The 20,635-nt window shown below is 40.9% G+C and overlaps 1 protein-coding gene across 3 annotated transcripts in view; it reads right to left on the bottom strand.

The window, feature by feature from the left end:
* The window catches only part of TANGO6 (transport and golgi organization 6 homolog), a 233,101-nt gene that overhangs the window by 29,539 nt on the left and 182,927 nt on the right, over nt 1-20,635 (bottom strand). The window lies entirely within an intron of this gene.

Here is a 20,635-nt window from a genome sequence, read left to right as displayed (position 1 = left end):
TGGAGATGGGGGGAGGGCCGCTGTAATGACATAGGCCTTTGGGTTTCTCATGCACCCCTGACACCTCACTACACGGGCCCTGGGGATTTCTGCTTTCCTTTAGCCCCAGGCCCAAGCACAGATTCCAGACCCTTTCTCTTAGTCCCAAAGCATGGCACACACCTCAGGACACAGACAGGCCACTCCTGCATTTGCCTCTCTGGCTCCCACACAGCGCTCTGCTGACACTCCCAGAACAAGCACCTATCTGGTGAAACCCAAGAGGCTGTTTCTTCAGCAATCATGCCCTTCCTTGCCACTACTTCACAGTTTTCCCCCACACGTCCATATCTGCTCTTCCCCAAGTCACTACAATTTTTTTTTCAATTGCAACTCTGCAATGGGAGACGAGAGGATTCTGCAGACAGCCGCACCCACTTTTCATATCCAATGCTGAGATCTTATGATCTGATAAGGAATTGGGAAGGTGCCGAAGCACCTACTTCCAGAATTTCCTCCAAAATCCTCCTGGTTTGGGGGCTAAAACTTCGAGCATGAAATACGTTTCAAAAGAACAAGCAAACCAGAGTAAGGGGCCTGAGTACTCTAGGTCACAGGGGGTCACATTATTTCTCTGTAGCTACTTGTAACTTTACTTCCAGTCTAGGGCTCTCTGCCTCAAAAGCTACTATTGTGGGGGGCCAGGTACTGTACTAGGTACTTTGCAGGTATTATCTAATTTTTACATCATTCATACAAAGGAAAGTTATTAGCCCCACTTCATGGATGATGAAACAGGATGAGAGGGTTACATAACCTTCTAAGGTTACTCAGCTAAAAAATGGTGGAGCCAGATTTTAAACATCCAGAGCCTGTGTTATTTATTTATTGTTACTAAAAAAGTAATACAGTACAAAAAAGTTCATGTAAAAAAATAAGTCTCTCTTCTACTCTGGACTCCTACTTTCCCTTCTCAGAGTACATCATTCTCTATTGTGAAATATATATTCTAGGTGTTTACAAGCATATAATGTATATGCCTTTTGTACCTCCCTTTCTTAAAGCACAGATTTATATTCTACATTGTCATGTACCTCAATTCCCATCCACCCCCTGCCCTTAACAAACTTTGAAGATCTTTTGTATAATTGACACATAAATACTTTTTCTAAAAAATGGCTACATAGGATGAATGTCACACAATTGATTTACCCACTCTCCCAATAAAAGTCATTTAAGTTGCTTTTTAAAATCTTTTGGTATTGCAAATATTGCTGTAATAGCATTCTGATACTGAAGTCTTTGCAGACACATACAAGGACAATGACTAGAAATGGAATCTTTGAGTCAAAGGGTAAGACACACTTAATATTCTGACAGATACAGCCTAAGAGGTTGCAATAATTTATTTTTATCTCATTTCCCCATATTCTCCTCAGCACTATGTATTGTAAACTCTATCTTTGCTAATCTAGTAAATGAAAAAAATAATATCATGCTGTTATAAATTTTCATCTTTCTAATAAGTACATAAACTCTGTGTATTTCTTTCTGGTATAAGTAATTGAACTTTTCCTTACTGATTTCTAAGGGTTGCTTGTATACAAAAAAAATTAAAAGGTTCACTATTATATATGTGTTGCAAATATTTTTTTTTTCACAGTTGGCATTTTTTCTTTGTGAAATTTTTTTTTCTGGGGAAGAAATTTGCATTTTCATAGAGTTTAACTTACCTTTATGGTTTTTTCCTTTATGGTTCCTGGGTTTTGTCTTTTTCTTGGAAGAAATAGGGCCTATAATCTTAGCCACTATGCTATGTTGTTTCTATTTATTAATAATGCCATCTAATGTGGGGGTGAAAACTTGATAATATGGGTGAATGTTGAAACCACAATGTTGTTCATGTGAAACCTTCATTAGATTGTATATCAATGATACTTTAATAATAAAAAAATAATAATGCCATCTACACGCATCAAATTGGGTTTGTTTCACAATATGCAAGCATCTCTGACAATAATTGTTTCAAATGGGATTAAACATTTTTTCTTACTACTTTGGAAATCCAAGAACTGGCTGTATATGGAAGGTTGTGCCAATGTATAATTTCAAAAAGAGGAAGATGAGAAAAAAATAAATAGAAGAATGTAGACATTCATCTGTTCTTTCATTTTATGGGTTTTCATAAAACCCATGTAATTTATATAATAGCCTGTATACTGTAAACAGACTCCCCTGTAAAAATACATAGAAGAGCATGAGTGTGAGCAAGAGGCATGTACCCAACATTGGTGTCTGCCATTCTCTGCTAGTGTATTCACACACAGCATTTGCCATGCCTCACGAGCACAGAATTCTGGTGGACCCACAATGTGTGGGAGTTCAGCAAGACTTGAAGCCAATACAAGGGCAGCATGTTTATTATATTTATGACTTAGCCAATGGAGGCACTGACAGCCTGGAGAGGCCACACTTTCCATTCGAACTAGAACTTGCTTCACACGCAGAAAGAAGGCAATAGCTTTCTGAAAAACATGGACAGGTAAGGAACCCTATCACATCCTTTGTGTTGCTTCCCTATTTTAGCCAAAACATTTACACTGAAACGGTTGACACAGAACGAAATAGGACAACCAATAATTCTTGTTCCTGTCAGTCTTTTTTTTTTTAATTTATTAAAGTATAGTTGACATACAATATTGTATTAGTTCTCAGTATACAACATTGTGATTTGATAATTACATACATTACAAAATGCTCACCATGGTAAGTGTAGTTACTATCTGTCGCCAAAGTTAATACAGTATTACTTACTATACTCCCTATGCTGTACTTTTCATCCCGACTCAGTTATACCTCGAAATTTGTACCTCTTGATCCCCTTCACCTATTTTGCCTAGTCCCCTTCCCCTCAATCCTTCCTTATTCAGCAGTAAACTGAAGGTAAAGAGTGTTGGTAGTATATGCACATGTCAAGAAGTGAAATCAAAACAATCACTTCGTTTTGTTCAGTTTAGATTGTTCTGCTAAGAAGGAGATACATACGCAGGAATAAGCTACAGCAAATTGTGTAGTTTTGGTGATTCCACATGAGTTACATGCTCTGATATTTGTACTTAAAATTGGCTTTGAAAAATATAAAGAACGGTAAAATCCATAGTAATAATTTAACATTTAAAATATCCTCAAGTTAGAACATTAGTGGCAAATAATAAACACCATGACAAGTTGAGGGAGAGATGGTAGAAGAAAGGAAAGAATTTCATATTTAAAAACCATTTAATGGCACTTTTCCCTTACTCTCTTGGAACAAGGGACCCCGTATTTGCATTTCGCACCAGCATTTTGCACTCATATCATGCATGGCCCTGCAGACAACTCTCAATGCTCCTTGCCCAGTGTGGCCACATTAAGTGCCTGAAGGCTGCGGGCAGACCTCACAAAGATGCCCCCACATCTGGTGTGAAGCCGTCTCCTGGGCTTTCTCAGGGAGCTGCAGACACTCAGAGAGAGGTCACCTAGCACAGGTGTCTGAGGCTGACTGTGGTACTAACCCAGCTACTCTTCCATGACCTATCTTTCTTTCCTGGAGGCCAGCAGTGTGAAAAGAAGAGATGATTCCAGGAAGAGGATGACTCCCTATAGCTACTGCCTCATGATTACTCACTCATTCAATAATCACTATTAAGGGCCTACTTCATGCCCAGGCAGTGTGTTGGTGATAAAAAAATGAATAATGCACAAACCCTACCCTCTGGCAGTTACAGCCGAGCAGGGATGCAGGCACATACCCCAGACAGTACGGGCTCCGCTCTAAGAGATAAGTGTATGTGGTTCTGTGCAGGCAAAGGAAGTGAGTTCAGCCTCAGCATGTAGGGGCCAACATTTTCCTACCATGTGAAATAGGGCCTTCACCCCTTTACTTCTAGCCAATCCATGGCACCAAGGAGTAGCCTGGGGAAGCTTCAGTGAGTCCCTTCACCCTCAAGCCCCCCCCCCCCAATAAAGGCAGATTCTAAGCAAACCACGCATGTTTATTATGCAAATACAGCTTAAAAACAAGTCTCTTAACACTCTCTCAAACGGAATATAGCCCAAAGTGTCTCTTACATAGAAATTCTAGAGTTCTTGCTGTTTATTACAAGGTCATCTTTTTTTTTCTTCTTCTAGAGGAATCTTTCACCTAGTTAGAAATATCTGAGAGATTTTTTGCTAGAGCCTCCTAACATTCAAAGTAAGGTTAGCTTTTACTTGTTAAAAAGGGAAGTTCTGTTCTGCTAAGGTACTCTGGTCTTTTCTAGTGTGGGTAAGAACTTCCCCCTGGCACTGCTGTGCCCTTAAAACAACAATAATGCCTGTGCAAACACACTTCATACCTGAAGGGTGCAGAGCTCCTTGCTGTCAGCTACCAGATCTCCTATTTTAGGTAACTGAGTGCTAGGCAAAGGCTCCTTCTTCATTAATTGGTCTATCTTAGCAATCCCCACTAGAACGGCTTCTCCCCAATCCCCTAACACTGGGGATCCCACATATCACAGGACTTCCTCTGAACTCCCCAAGGATCAAAGCTTCCTGCCAGCCAGGGATTGTCACCAAATCCAAGGGATCAAGAGCTAAATACAAGGAGGGTTCAAAGGTAAACTTACTCACAGGAGCCTCTGTGGTAGGTAGGAAACAGGCAATCCCACGGAGGAAACCCCTCATTAAGAGTTCAACATGCCTGCTCTTCCCCAACACATCAAGGCCCAAGGACCCCAGGGAAGGTGGAGGGGGTACAGGTGTCAGTTGGGGGTAGGTGTGTCTCATCCAGAGGAGATCTAGCTTAGCTTTTTGCAGCAGGTGGTTGAAACAGACATTTGCACCATCTGAGGATCTCTCAGGCCAGGGATGTCTTTAAAAAGTACCCAGATTTCTAGTGTGAACACTCTTTGGAAAGGGGTGGGGTTCGAGTGCTTTATTAGAAGAATTTAGAGCTCACAAGAAACACAACACAACAAACACTTCCTCTCCTCCCCTCCCTCTCCCTCTCCAGGTGCCAGATCGCAGAGGCACACAATGCTGATGCTCCCAGGACAAGGGCAGTCCCCACCGAGACGCAGCTCAGAGAAGACCAGCCGAGGCGGGGCATACTGAAAAGCGCCAACGACTGCCGTGGGCACACAGGTGTACTCTGAATGGAAAAGCAGGAAAACAGGCTTTGACTCTTTCAATGAGCTTGACCTGAAACATCTTTGAAGTGGTTGTGGTATCTTTGAGTTAAGATCAAAAGTAGAAATAAATGGCAAGTATCTTTCTTCTTTTTATTTCCTAAATTTATTTATTTATTTGACTATAAAAGCAAAATAATCACAACCCAGAATATATGGGAAACAGAAAGAAAAAAGAAGTCTCTAGTTGAACTACTTCTCTAACACTGTTCTATTATTAAAGATGTTTAGTAATTAGTCGAATCATTTACACTTTTAAAAATTATTTTAATATTTTAAAAGTCACCTATACTTCAAGGTGATTTTACAAATGGAATTGAGGTGAATAAAATTGCTGTTCTTTGGTTATTATTATGTGGGAACAATAGGGCACAACACAAAATGGTCAGAACCAAAACATTTACAGTAGTAAGAACTCCAGAAAAGACGTGATCTAGCAGAGAATTTTTCCATCTATAATTTCTTAATATTTAAGGGGAAAGTGGGCTGCTAAATATAAAAGGATTATGAAAAAGTTAAATGCTAACATACACTAATTGTCTGTAGAAAGTCAGTCTTCTATAGAATCAATAGATGATGCCAAAATGATCAGAAAGAAAGAAAACTAAATTCCATACAATCTTAACAACCAACAGTTGTGGCTTCCTTTGTGACTAAGAAAAAAAGCTCTGGGCACAAAGACAGAAACTGAGGAATAACAGGGAAGTCTGACACCAAAATAAAAGGTATGGGTAGACAAAAGAAGGAGGTAAGCTGAAGTTAGTGGCTAGAGACTGGCCTGACAGATTCTCTAGATTGGGGTCCAGAAGAGGAGGAGACCCCAGTATCCGACTAGCTGTGTCTGAAAACATACAGGAATTAGCATTAGGTGTAGTATGAGCGTGTTAGGGAGCTATAGGCCAACTTCCAAGAACCCTAATTTTGACCACTGCACTGTTAAAAACACTTAAACCACTGTTAAGACCACTGTTAAAACCAGCGTATGATTTGGTGGCAGAGGCAAGTGAGTGAACAGAGACTAGTATGGAACAGAGATCATAAGTGGGGCACAGCTCAACTGACATTTCCCAAACTGTGTCATAAACTGTGTGCAGGGGACTAGGCTAAGCGCTCTGGATGAAGAGAACCAGGTCCCATCTTTCAGGAGCTCACCAATATATGGGAGAGACAGACATGCAGAGTTAAACCTAATGGTCTGGAGGCAGGCACCCCCAATTACTAGCTAGGGAATCTTAAGCACATGAATTACTTCAGCTCTCAGACCCTGGTGATCTCATCTGTAAAATGGGATAATACTGTCTCCTTTTATGGTTGTAGTAAGAATTAGAGTTAATGTCTATAAAGATCCAAGCGCTAGGACTTGGATATGGTGGGTGCTAAATAAGTGGTGATTTGTCAGCCTCCCCCACTAATACTGGGAGTTCTTTGAGGCCCAGGACTGTGTCCACTTAGTTGCTCTCCTATCACTGGCCTAGAACAGATCCTGGCAGGTAGTAACTCTGGCACAGTAAATCTTCGACAGATATATAAATCAGTGAATGAATGGCTGATAACAATAGCTAATTCTTACATAGTACCTGCTACGTGCTGGGTGTGGTTCTAGGCATTTTATCCATAGTAACTCAATTCTCAGAACAATACTATGAGAGAAGTATTATTATTATCTCCAATTTGCCCAGGGCCACACAGCTAATAACAGGCAGAGTGAGGATTCAAACCTGGCAGCCTGATTTGGAGCCAATGTTCTTTATTAACCACTACCCTCTTCTGCCTCTCAAAGTGGCCACTGTTTTCACTACTACAGAGCGGGCAACACAAAGCATTGCCTTACGAGTTTTGGTGGGATCAAAAGGGATCAGGCCTGTTAGAGCACTTTGCTATCATAAGCAAAGTGATACGTAAAAGTATCGTCGCTATTATTACTGCGGCATTGAGATAATTTGGGCTTACCACCAGGGGCTAAGAAAATGAGGGGAAGGGCACAGCTCTGAAAATGAAAATCAGAGCAGAGGCCAAAACAGAGTGCTCAGGAAGATGCATAAATGGCAGGGAGATAGAAGCACAAGGAAGGGGTGTGCAAACACACACCATCAGGGCGAGAGTTGTCCTGACCGACTGTGGGGAACACTGAGTGTGCTACTGCAGGGCTGGGAGCGCCAGGAAGAACACGCTGGGCCAGCTGAGAGGAGCCACGCTCCGAGGTCTTGGAGGCGGGCGGCCTCTTTAAGGTAAGGGGCAGGAAACAAACTGGGGAAGCAGAATGGAGGTAGCCAATCTGGACCTCATCAGGGAGCTCTGGCCTGAAAAAAAAAAATGCTTTACTGATAAACCCAAACTTTCACTTTGATGGGTCTATGAAAAAGAAATTAAGGCTTATTCAAACAGAAAGACTGGGCTTTTGAGACACTTCTTTGAAAGCTTTTGGAGGGTCAGCAAAGAAAGACAGGATTACTAATGTGTAAGAGATTTCTATCCATGCCTGACAGAGAATCTCAAACATGCTGAAGTTCAGGGTAGCATTATTATTAACTGGAGGTTACTGAGCTTTTCAAAACCCTTTTATTTCCAAAGTATTTTTCTCTGCTATACCTAGAGATAAATGGCATTTTTACCGTTTCTGGATCGTGTCTGGCTGTTAAAGGGGAGGGTATCTCGAGTGCAAATTGTAAATGGGGTGGAGAGGCAGTGGGGGGAGTATCATGATTGATTTTCACTGAAGAATAGGGGAAAACATTTAACTGGTCAAGTGCCAAAAATGCTACCGGGATGTTTCTACGTCCCTGACAGTTTAGGGACAAAGACCGAGCCCAGTGCTTTAGTTTAACCCCTTGTAGGGGTGACAGACAGCTCAGGGGAATGAAACAAAAAGTAGGCGATTGGACTTACTGACACCTATTGTGTGTGCTCCTAGGCCAGCTTATGCTGAGGCGTGCTACCCAAGGCTTTGCGGGGTCGGAGACCAGCGCCGGCAGGGGCTGCACCCAGCGGGTGGTGGCAGGGACACGAGCAGCAGCTGCCGTGGGGCACAAGGAGCAACGGTGGCAGCATCTTTCATGATGTCTTTAAATAGCAACCTGAGGAAAGCAGCAGCTTTCCTACACCCCCACAGGCACAGAAACAGAACAAAGAAGACGGGAAAAAATGGCCGGAGTATGTGCAAAGGCAGCGGGCTGCTGCTCGTGGGAGAAGAGATCAGGAGCCTCATCCTTAGAAGCTGGTTACAATCTCAGCTTCAAACTGTGTTCAATTACCACCTTTGGGGGAAAGGGCTTCATTCTCCTGGGCCCTGGAGGCTCTCACACAGACACCCTGCTGAAGGGGCACAGTCCGGGTCTCTTCCTGCACCTAACACCTCCCGCGTGGGATTAGACAGCGTCTACAAAAGGCTCACTACTACCACTTATTGAGTGTTTACTATGATTCAGTCACTGTGCTCAGCCCTTCTCACACATTACCTCATTTAATCCTTCCAGGTAGGTGTTAGCAGGCCCAGCATACAAATTAGGGAAAGGGGATTTGGAGAGGTTTAATGATTTGCTCAAAGACACAACTAGAATTCAAACCTGCATCTATCAGGTTTAACTCTGCAAACCTTGCTTTTAAAAACATGCATTTATGAGGAAATCCAGTATATGCAAGAGGATGCTATGGCGAGAATGTGACCTTTTCCTGCACTATCAAAGTTGTTTATTTGGATGAGGGCTGGTTAGGGAGGCAGGCGAGCAGCAACTGGGCTACTGGCTGACTGCAAGATTTCGGGCATCCTGCATCACCCTGGCCTTCCCGGGGTCACACAGCCTCAGGTCTACCTTGGGTTTGCCACAGGGGAAGGGCGTTGCTCTCCCTAGGGCATCTGCTCAGTGGAATTCTCTGCTCTGTGTAGGATGCTTCAAGAACAAAAGGTTACAGGTAGAACAAAGGCCAGAGAAAACCAGAGTCACTGACACATCAGAGGCCCTGGTTGGTTTATATTATGTGCTAATATATACACAGAAGGGACTAGACCTGAAAAAGCAACCCCCAATCCTCACCAAAGTATGGCTACACAGCCCAGACTTTGCTTCTGAGCAACACCATCATTCTAATGTGGTGATTCTTCACCCTTGCTGCACATTACAATTTTCTGGAAAACTTTTTAAATGCCTGGGCCCCGATCTCACATCTAAGAATCAGAAATCTCAGCGGTTGGGATTTGGGATTTAGAAAATTTTTTTCGATTTCTTTTTATGCTCTCCAGGTGACTCTAACAAGTAGCCGGAATGCGGTAGTGCAGGATGTTACACAGGAACACTGGAAAGGGGACTAAGTAAGAATCGTGCCATGGTTTCAAACACCAAGATCAGTGTTATGATTCTGCCTATGAAGAATCTAAGTGCTAACAAAGGTGACGCAATTTGGACATAACTTATTGTACTTCTTGGCATTCTCTTAACTATCAATAACCAGGTTTTTTATTTTCCAGAAAGGGGACAGGGTCAAAATCATTTTTTTTTTTTCCTCGATAATTATTTTTTATTGAAGGGTAGTTGACACACAGTATTACATTAGTTTCAGGTGTACAACACAGTGATTCAATATTTATATACATGATAATTCTAGGTACCAGCTATCACCATACCAAGTTGTTACAATATTTTGACTATATTCCTTATACTATACATTAACATCCCGGTTACTTATTTATTTTACAATTGGAAGTGTGTTTATATATATATATTTGTGTGTGTGTGTGTGTGTGTGTGTGTGTGTGTGAGGGCATCTCTCATATTTATTGATCAAATGGTTAACAACAATAAAATTCTGTATAGGGGGGTCAATACTCAATGCACAATCATTAATCCACCCCAAGCCTAATTTTCGTCAGTCTCCAATCTTCTGATGCATAATGAACAAGTTCTTACATGGAGTACAAATTCTTACATAGTGAATAAGTTACATGGTGACCATTACAAGGGCAGTCATCACAGAAGCTTTCGGTTTTGTTCATGCATTATGAACTATAAACAGTCAGTTCAAATATGAATACTCATTTGATTTTTGTACTTGATTTATATGTGGATACCACATTTCTCTCTTTATTATTATTATTTTTAATAAAATGCTGAAGTGGTAGGTAGATACAAGATAAAGGTAGAAAACATAGTTTAGTGTTGTAAGAGAGCAAATGTAGATGATCAGGTATGTTGCCTGTAGACTATGTGTTAATCCAAGCTAGACCAGGGCAATAAAACATCCACGGATGCAGAAGATTTCTCTCAGAACGGGGGGGTGAGGTTCTAAGCCTCACCTCTGTTGATCCCCAATTTCTCACCTGATGGCCCCCTGTGACTGTGCCTGTCTTAGGTTGTTCCTCCCTTGAGGAATCTTACCCGTCTCTGGCTAACCAGTCATCTTCCGGGGCCATACAGGGAAATGTGAAGTTGGTAAGTGAGAGGGAAGCCTTATTGTTTGAAAAGGTTAGCTTTTTACTTCTTTGCATATTTATGCCCTGTGGCTCAAAATCATTTTTGATCCATAAATTAAGACTGCATCTTTTTTCCAAAATATTACAAAGTTTTGTTCTTAAACAATGTAAGGTACAATTCTGAGACAGTTACCGGGTACTAACACGTCTTCTTTAAGAAAATGCCAGGATAAAAGAAACGCAGCTGCCTCTGTTGCTAGGTTAGCTGGAATTATGGCAGAAACCTCTGCTCAGATGGGAGAATTATGGGAAATATATGTGCTAAAATTTTGACAGCTATATGTATATAAATGTAGTGTGCGTGTGTGTGTGTGTGTGTGTGTGTGTGTGTGTGTGTGTGTGTGTGTATGTGTGTGTGTGTGTGTGTCTGTGGTGGGGGACAGGGTGGTAAGAAACCAAGTTTGGAAATGCAAATGGTTCTGGCTGCACATCAATATTCATTCTGCCACTGTGCCACAGGACTGCTCCTCCCAACTGGTTTGGGGACAGCATGTCTACAACCCAACTGCAATGAAAACTTTAGGCGTTTCCAAGTAAGGGGGGTAAAACTCCCTAGTAATGAGAACTTGTTTGGACAACTTCTGCTCTTGGGAAACCTGATTAGAAGTCCCAGAATTTCCAGTTTAAGATCTAAGTCTATTTATGGCAAAGGCAGGTACAGAGAAATTTAAGAGATGTGTTCCATGCCTTTTAGACAGTTCACACACTCTCTCAACAAACATTTATTAAGCACCTATTTTGTGCGAGGCAATGTGCTAGATTTGGGGAATATAAGAATGAATGGAATGAGTAATCAAATTCACAGAGACACACACAACAGTGGCTGCCAGCGGCTGAGGGAGGGGACGCAGAGTTGGTGTTTGATAGGTCCAAGAGTGCCATCTTTGCAAGATGGCAAGAGTTCTGTGGGGGATGGTGGTGATGATGCACACAACATGAATGTGCTTAACGCCACTGAACTGGGCACTTCAAAACAGTCAAGATGGTAAATTTTATGTTATGTATATTTTAGCACAATCTTTAGAGAAAGTGTTGTGTTCGGTGGCTCACAGTAACCCTGCTAACATCAGGGATGAATGAATCACTACAGGATATATGCTAGTCCTGAGTCGATACATAAGTCATGTAAGCCTGAAGAAGCAAGGACTAATTTATCTGGGAAATCAGTAAAGCCTTTTCACAAAGGGTATAACATTTAAGTAGAATCCTAAAGGAAGAATACAAGCTTACTAGATGGACAGTTGAGGGGAAAAGAAGGCATCTGGGGCATAAGAAGCAGTATGGATCAAGATGTTGAGTCAAGAAATAGTATGTGGATTATCAGGGGCTGGCCAGGTTCTCAGGGCCTATGAGGAAAAGTATGGGAGAGACCGCAAAGGGCCTTGTATGTCATGCTAAGGAGCTTGGTCCATGAGGGATCAGGGGAAAATATTAGCTGGGGACTGGACTTCAGCAGATTTGCATTTCAGAAAGATCTCTCTGGCTACAATTCTCTGACCATGCAGAGTGACTGAATAGAATATCTGTCAACCCTGGGGTATTAAAGGGTAGAAGAAAGTCCAGTGGTTAAGGAAACAAAAGTCCTAGGAACCCAAGTTTGTCTCGATAGACCCGCAACAGTTCACCTCTTCAAGGATAACCGCAGGGCAGTTCTCATTAGTCCCTTCAGAGCAGCCAAGCTGGCACTAAGGCAGCCTGGGTCGGTGCTCACTTCCACCTCTTACCGGCTGTTTGGCCTGGGCATCTAAACGTAAATTTCTGGACCTTGGTTTTCTTATCTGTAAATAAGTGTATTTATCTCACAGAGTTGTTAGGAGGATTCAATGACATAATGAACGTGAAGAATTTAGCATTTTGCCTGGCATACGGTAAGCCCTTACTAAATGTTAGTTATATTATTATTAAATACTGAACCTTAGAGAACAAGTTTATTTGGAGCAGATTTGCTAAGGGCAAACAAACCATGGGGGGACGAGCAATGAGCTAGAACAGACTCCAGAGCATCAATGCTGTCATTTCAAGTCACCCCAAGGAGGGCATACCGAGTCAGAACTCCTCCCTCTCCAAGGATGGAGTAAAGAAAAGTAGGTTTTGCAACCCAGAGGAAGAAAAGATTCTTGATCAGGCTGTGGGGCGGAAGGAAAGTCCTGAGACCCTATTCCCCAGCCTGGCAGCCCAGAAGGTGTTCGGTTCCCTTCAGGTTTTCCCGGCTCCCTGCTGTTTCCAGTTCTGTGTACATCATGGAAGGTGCTGGACGGCGTAGTCCATGATTGGCCTGTGCTTTTGGCAAGAGAGAGTGGAACATGAGGTAGGGTAAAAAGGAAGCCAGGGTTGTTTCTGTCTCTGTTCTCTGAAGAGTTCACACCAGCAGGTCCTGGGGGATCTGGGCACCTGGGTCCAAGGCTAATCCAAACAGTGTCCTCTCACTGTTCCATCATTCTAAGGGTATACAGTAAAGACGCTGTGAGGAGGAAGTCTGGACCGCTTTCCTTTTGGGTATCAGATTTCCAGGATATGAGGCAGCCTTTTGTTAGCCACGAACTGTGCAGAAAATGCCCAAGTGACTCAGTTTCTGAGTCCTTCAGGTGACGGTCACGGAACACGTGGGAGCGAGCTCTGGAGCCAGGCTGCCTGCGTTCACCCACTTCTGCCCTTACGAGTGGTTGGGCAAGTTACTTCTCTCATCTGCCTGAGTTTCCTCATGTGTCACATGGGGATATTACTATGGAGATTAAATGAATTAATGTAAAGCATTTAGATATAAGTACTATCATTCAGTAAATGCTCAATGAAAATATTTTTGCGGAGTTTTCAATACATAACGAATTTTTATAAAAAGGAATGAAGTTCTGATATGGGCTACAACATGGATGAACCCTGAAAACATTATGTTAAGTGAAATGAGTAGAGATAAAAGGACAAACTGTATGTTTTCACTTACATAAAAATCTAAAAGAGGCACACTTACAGGACAGACGGTGGGACAGAGGGAGTACCCGGGGCTTTTGGAAGTCGGAATGGGGATTTTGTCTAATGGGTACAGAGTTTCTATTTGGGATGGTGAAAAAGTCCTGGGAAGAGGTAGTAGTGATTGTTACGCAACACTGTGAATGTACTTAATACCACTAACAATTGTACACTTAAAAATTGTTAAAATAGTAAATTTTATATTATGTCTATTTTATCACAATAAAAATTACACATACTAAAATATGCACTGAATTGTTCAGGATTGCAACTACCATATAAATTGACAGAAGATAATGTTTTGATTTACTTGAACTTTTACACATAGTAGTTCACCAATTTGGAAAACCAGGCTACTCAATATACTTCCAAGTTGCTGGTACAAGATATCTGTCTTGATTTGCATTTGTAGCTGTTAAATTTATGATGATTCCACATGTAAGAGCAACTGAATGGTTCATTGTAGCTTAGAGTTGGCCTAGCCATTTATATATCAAAGTATTAATATATGTTATTATAAAGTATTATCCTTTTATTCCTTCTTTATATTATAGTTGGGACACTACATTGATTTTCTAAATATATGTGTTAAGCTATACACATTTAAATATATGTATGGTTAAGAAGCTATAAATGTCATTTCAGGAGTCTAAAATATTTGTTATAATAAAGTATGCTGGGTCTGATGAGAGGAAGGGAGCTGACAGCAGCCACTCCCAAACCTGGTGCTTCGCTTGTGCTCAGACTCCCCTTTGTGATGTTACGTAAGAAAACCTGGATAACGAGACAAATCTTGTTCCAGGTGAATGAGTGAATTCAGTGGAAGAGGGGAGATACTGTACTTTCACTAACACTTGGCCAACATAAGCTACCAGGAATAACTGGAAATGAGCGCTAAGTCCTCCTGGCAATAGCTTGGGAAAATTATAACCAATATCTCCTCATGAACTTCATTTCCTCATTCATGCTGTAAGATGGTTGGATTATTTCCCAAAGTATGTTCCATGGAACATTATTACTTGGCACGCTTATAATGAAAAAAGGATTCCTTTGTAAATGAGGTGAGGAAATTGTTAGCTTTCTTTGCTGGAAGTCTCAGATTCCTTAATAGGCTAAGATGCACTGACTCTCCAAGAAGAGAATATAGAGCATTTCCCAAACTTTTTGGCTATGGAGACCATATGTCAAAGGAGCAACTCATTAGGTTAATAAGCCAAGGGAAATTTTTGTGAAATACAATTTAAATAGTCTCTAATGCCTCTTCCACCTGTAACATCATAAAATTCTGTGTTTAAATTAGAGTACCTTCTTCTTGGCCATTTCACATTAGAATAAGAAGGATAAGGAGAAAGCTGTACTACAGAAAATAAAATATGTAAGTCTGATGCAGAAGAGGAAGACAAACCAAATTGTAACATATGTAGATCTATGTAAATGATTATGCAGAAGAGGCAGAAAGGGAGCAGTTTTAAATGTTAGGGTTTCCAAACTGTCACTTATGTTATCACTAGAAAAGGCTGAACATTTATATTTTAGCAGTCACAGTAAGGTACTGAGTCCCAATCTTTTCAACTTTACTTCTAAAATCCATCACTAATGTCATTTGCATTCGGCTGTTACAGTTGAGGAAATCTACAGGACAATCCCCTACTCTAGGCACTGACCCCAGATGCTCCTCCCACAGATGGTTATGGTAGAGGCTGAACCAGTTGTTCTACACAAAACCCCCACATAAGTACCTCGTCCAGCCAAGCTGGTTGGTCTGGGAATGGACATCTGATCTTAGCAGGAACAACAAATTTCTTCCCCAGGATTTTTGCCGTTGGGGTCAGGGAGGAAATCTCTTGAGTGTTGGATGTAAGATGCAACCAACCCTTGGCCACCGTGAGTGATCACATTGCTGCCAAGGGAAGAAAGCTGGAGTCCAGTGCAAGAGAATGAAGGCAAAGTGCAGGAGAAGCAGAGACAAGACATGAGCATTTCCGTTCCTTATTCTAGAAGTCATTGATGACCAGCTCCACCTCAGCTTTTCCCACAAAGCTGTTCAACCCTTACTTGGAGTCAGTAGGCAAAAACATTCCCTTTGCTTAAGTTAATTCAGATTAGATTTCTGTTGCTTAAAACCGGAAGAGCTCTGACTAGTCACATATGTCCTGCATACCTACTTTCTCCATTGGTAAAGAGGGAAGAATGGAGGCTGCCTCCTGAAAGCTGGTGGATTGAACACATGCATCCACCACTGCTCTCTCCTGAAACTCCACTGAAATGACAGCAGAGGAATACAAAATAACATTAACTTATCAAAACTCACCAGGCAATGCAACAGAAGTGAAGATAATAGAAAGCATGGATAAATCCTAGGGTCACAGCCCTGATTTGCTCTGCTTAGTACATTTTATGTCTGCTGTGCTGCTATAATTGCTAATAGTGCTGTCTTTCACTCTCAAAAGTGGTCTGGCTTAGATGACAAATTGATTCATTAGGCCTCATAAGAAGCCCAGAGGCAAGCTTAATGTACCACAGAAACTCAAAAAAAAACCTGAGGAGTTGATGGGCCATACCTCTTAAAATGGAGGTCAGAAGAAACCCTGATTTGAAGTATGTCTAAATGGTAATCAGATCCCCTGATGCCTTCTGCTTTGTATATCCAGGTGACTGCCTCTCTCCAACTACAGCAGAAGCCTGGAGTACTAGCCTCTGGACAGTCCAGCCAGAGAGACTTTGGATAGGTGGACACAGGTAAGGATGAGGGAGGGCCAGATAAGGATGAGGCTGCCATGTTCAAAATGGAAGGGCTAAGTGCAAGTCTACATATTGCATGGTTAAGACCACCACCCCCTCCTTCCACTCATCTTCTAGAACCTCGGCAGCCAGGTTTACATCCTGTAGGTAGAAGACTAGACAATTTTTCTCTGAGCAGCCCCAAAGAAAAGTACTCCAACGTAAGTCCCTGAGTCTCCCAATGAAATCACCTGGCCAGATCCTCACCCTCCTAGGAAGTCCATAAGTATTGCCCATGCACACAGAGCATCACTAGCTTTTGAGTACTTTGTTCTTAAATCTTAGTAGAGGCTGAGAAAGTAACCAGTCCAGATAAGAGCAAGTGGATGAAGGGCTGTAGGAATCATGTCTCACAGAAGATGAAGCTAATAGAGTACTTGATGTGTTGGAAACTTCTAAGAGATTTATTAACTTTTAGCAGAGAATGGAGATGAATTGGTGACAGGTTCATAGAAAAGTAACAAGTATAAACCTCAGACATTTATTAATTTCACAGAAAGCCAAAATTTGTACAAGAAAGGAAATTTAATCATAGTATATTAGTATATGGCTCAGCTGTAGATAATAGTTACAGACATAATAATATAAACACTAAATGCTGACAGAGCAAAACTGTAATGTAACTATAGAGGGATAATGCACAAAGGGAATGCATATATTTGTGAGGACATATTAATAAGAATAATAGCTTACATAAAAGACCCTAAAGAATCCACTCCAAAACTACTAGATCTAATATCTGAATTCAGCAAAGTTGCGGGGTACAAAACTAATACACAGAAATCTGTTGCATTCCTATACACTAACGATGAACTAGCAGAAAGAGAAATCAGGAAAACAATTCCATTCACAATTGCATCAAAAAGAGTAAAATACCTAGGAATAAACCTAACCAAGGAAGTGAAAGACCTATATACCCTGAAAACTACGGGACACTCTTTAAAAAAAACTAAAAAGGACACTAATAAATGGAAATTCATCCCATGCTCTTGGGTAGGAAGAATTAATATCATCAAAATGGCCATCCTAAAGCAATCTACAGATTCAGTGAAATCCCTATCAAAATACCTACAGCATTCTTCAACGAACTAGAGCAAACAGTTCTAAAATTCATATGGAAAAACAAAAGACCCCGAATAGCCAAAGCAATCCTGAGAAGGAAGAATAAAATGGGAAATTATGCTCCCTGACTTCAAGCTCTACTACAAAGCCACAGAAATCAAGATAATTTGGTACTGGCACAAGAACAGATCCATAGACCAGTGGAACAGACTAGAGAGTCCAGATATTAACCCAAGCATATATGGTCAATTAATATATGATAAAGAAGCCATGGATATACAATGGGGAAATGACAGCCTCTTCAACAACCGGTGTTGGCAAAACTGGACAGCTACATGTAAGACAATGAAACTGGATTATTGTCTAACCCCGTACACAAAAGTAAACTCAAAATGGATCAAAGACCTGAATGTAAGTCATGAAATCATAAAACTCTTAGAAAAAAATACAGGCAAAAATCTCTTGGACATAAACATGAGAAACTTCTTCATGAACATATCTCCCTGGGCAAGGGAAACAAAAGCAAAAAATGAACATGTGGGACTATATCAAACTAAAAAGCTTCTGTACAGCAAAAGATACCATCAGTAGAACAAAAAGACATCCACAGTATGGGAGAATATATTCATAAATGACAGATCCAATAAAGGGCTGACATCCAAAATATATAAAGAGCTCACACACCTCAACAAACAGAAAGCAAATAATCCAATAAAAGAATGGGCACAGGATCTGAACAGACACCTCTCCAAAGAAGAAATCCAGATGGCCAACAGACACATGAAAAGATGTTCCACATCGCTAATCATCAGAGAAACGCAAATTAAAACCACAATGAGATATCACCTCACACCAGTAAGGATGGCCACCATCCAAAAGACAGACAACAACAAATGTTGGCAAGGATGTGGAGAAAGGGGAACCCTCCTACACTGCTGGTGGGAATGTAAACTAGTCCAACCATTGTGGAAAGCAGTATGGAGATTCCTCAAAAAGCTTAAAATAGAAATACCATTTGACCCAGGAATCCCACTCCTAGGAATTTACCCTAAGAATGCAGCAGCCCAGTTTGAAAAAGACATATGCACCCCTATGTTTATCGCAGCACTATTTACAATAGCCAAGAAATGGAAGCAACCTAAGTGTCCATCAGTAGATGAATGGATAAAGAAGATGTGGTACATAGACACAATGGAATATTATTCAGCCATAAGAAGAAAACAAATCTTACCATTTGCAACAACATGGATGGAGCTAGAGGATATTATGCTCAGTGAAATAAGCCAGGCAGAGAAAGACAAGTGTCAAATGATTTCACTCATATGTGGAGTATAACAACAAAGAAAAAACTGAAGGAACAAAACAGCAGCAGACTCACAGAACCCAAAAATGGACTAACAGTTACCAAAGGGATAGAGACTGGGGAGGATGGGTGGGAAGGAAGGGATAAGGGGGAAAAAAGGGCATTATGATTAGCACACATAATGTAGGGGGTTGGGGACATGGGGAAGGCAGTATATACAGAGAAGACAAGTAATGATTCTATAGCATCTTACTTCACTGATAGACAGTGACTGTAATGGGGTATGTGGGGAGGACTTGATAATAGAAGGAGTCTAGTAACCATAACGTTGTTCAAGTAATTGTACATTAACGATATCAAAAAAAAAAAAGAATAATAGCTTATACATGGTGAGTTTTTAGAACCTCTACCTTCTAAATGCTTTACATAAATAAGTTCATTTAATTCTTATAACAACCCTATAAAGTTGTTACTATTATTATCCCCAGTTTACAGATGAGGAAATTGACACATAGAAAGGTCAGCTAACTTGTGCAGGTGCTTATTGCCAGTAAGTGGCAAAGCTGGGGTTCAGTCCTAGCCATTCTAACTCTAGAAGCTCCAAATTAAGTCACTGTACTCTGCTGCTTCACTCCTTCTCACTGCAGGTCACTGTTCTCCACCTTAGGAACATAACTACTGAGTGATTCCCACTCCGACATACTAGATCTGGTAGAAAGTCAGTTGGTGAATTGAAAAATCAACAGATAGTGCAAGCTGCTATTTAAAAATATGCAAGAAAGCATTTAAAGAAACAGCTAATTAAGCTGAAAATAGTTGCTGATGGGGGGTAGGAATGGAGAGTAAGAGAGGTGGGATGGGGCTATGGATCTCTGAATTAAGCTTTGTAAGACTACTGTTTTTAAATGATGTGTATGAATAACTTTTTTGGAAATAAAAATTAAATTATAAAAAAAATACATAAAAAGATAACTTGATTTTTAATATCGGCAAAAATTCTGAGTAGACATTTCTCATACAAACAGTCAATAAGTGCATGAAATAAGCTCAACATTGTCAGCCATCAAGGAAATGCAAACGTAAACTACACCACTTCACACCCACTAGGATGGCTAAAACCAAAATGATAATGAATAAAAATGTTAATGAGAGTGTAAAGGGCTGGGAACCCTCAAACATTGCTGGTGAGAATGACAAATGGTGCAGCTGGAAAACAGTCCAGCAGTTCTTCAAAAAGTTAAACACAGAGTTACCATTTGACCCAACAGCTCCACTCCTAGGTATATATCCAAGAAAACAAGAACATGTTGGTAGGAAAACTTGTATGCAAATGCTCATAGCAACACTTTAAAATAGGCCAAAACTAGAAACAACCCAAATGTCCATCAACTAATGAATGGATAAACAAATGTCAGATATCCATACAATGGAATAGTATTCAGTCATAAAAGTAATGAAATCCTCATACATGCTACAATATAGACAAACCTTGACCACATTATACTAGGGGAAAGGAGCCAGAAAGAAAAGGTCACATATTATATGATTCTTTTTATATGAAATCTAGAAAGGGCAAGTCTGTAAGCGGAAAGTATATTAGTGATTGCCAAGGGTTGCACAGTGGGGGGAACAAGGGACCCATACTAATGGGGATGGGGCTTATTTTTTTGGATAATGAAAATGCTCTGGAATTAGATGATGGTGATATTTGTACACATTTATGCATGTACTAAAAATCCTGAATTGTATGCTTAAAAAGAGTGAATTTTATGGATATGAGCATATCTCAGTTTAAGATAGAAGGTGAGGAGCAGTGGGGGCTTTTGCGCTGTTAATGAACACAGCACCCCTTTTCCCTCCCTGCGGGCCAGC

The sequence above is a fragment of the Manis pentadactyla genome, chromosome 15, assembly GCF_030020395.1.
Source record: "Manis pentadactyla isolate mManPen7 chromosome 15, mManPen7.hap1, whole genome shotgun sequence".
NCBI classification, from domain to species: domain Eukaryota; kingdom Metazoa; phylum Chordata; class Mammalia; order Pholidota; family Manidae; genus Manis; species Manis pentadactyla.
Note: the sequence above shows the minus strand (reverse complement) of the source record. Positions and strands in the feature narration are given on the sequence as shown.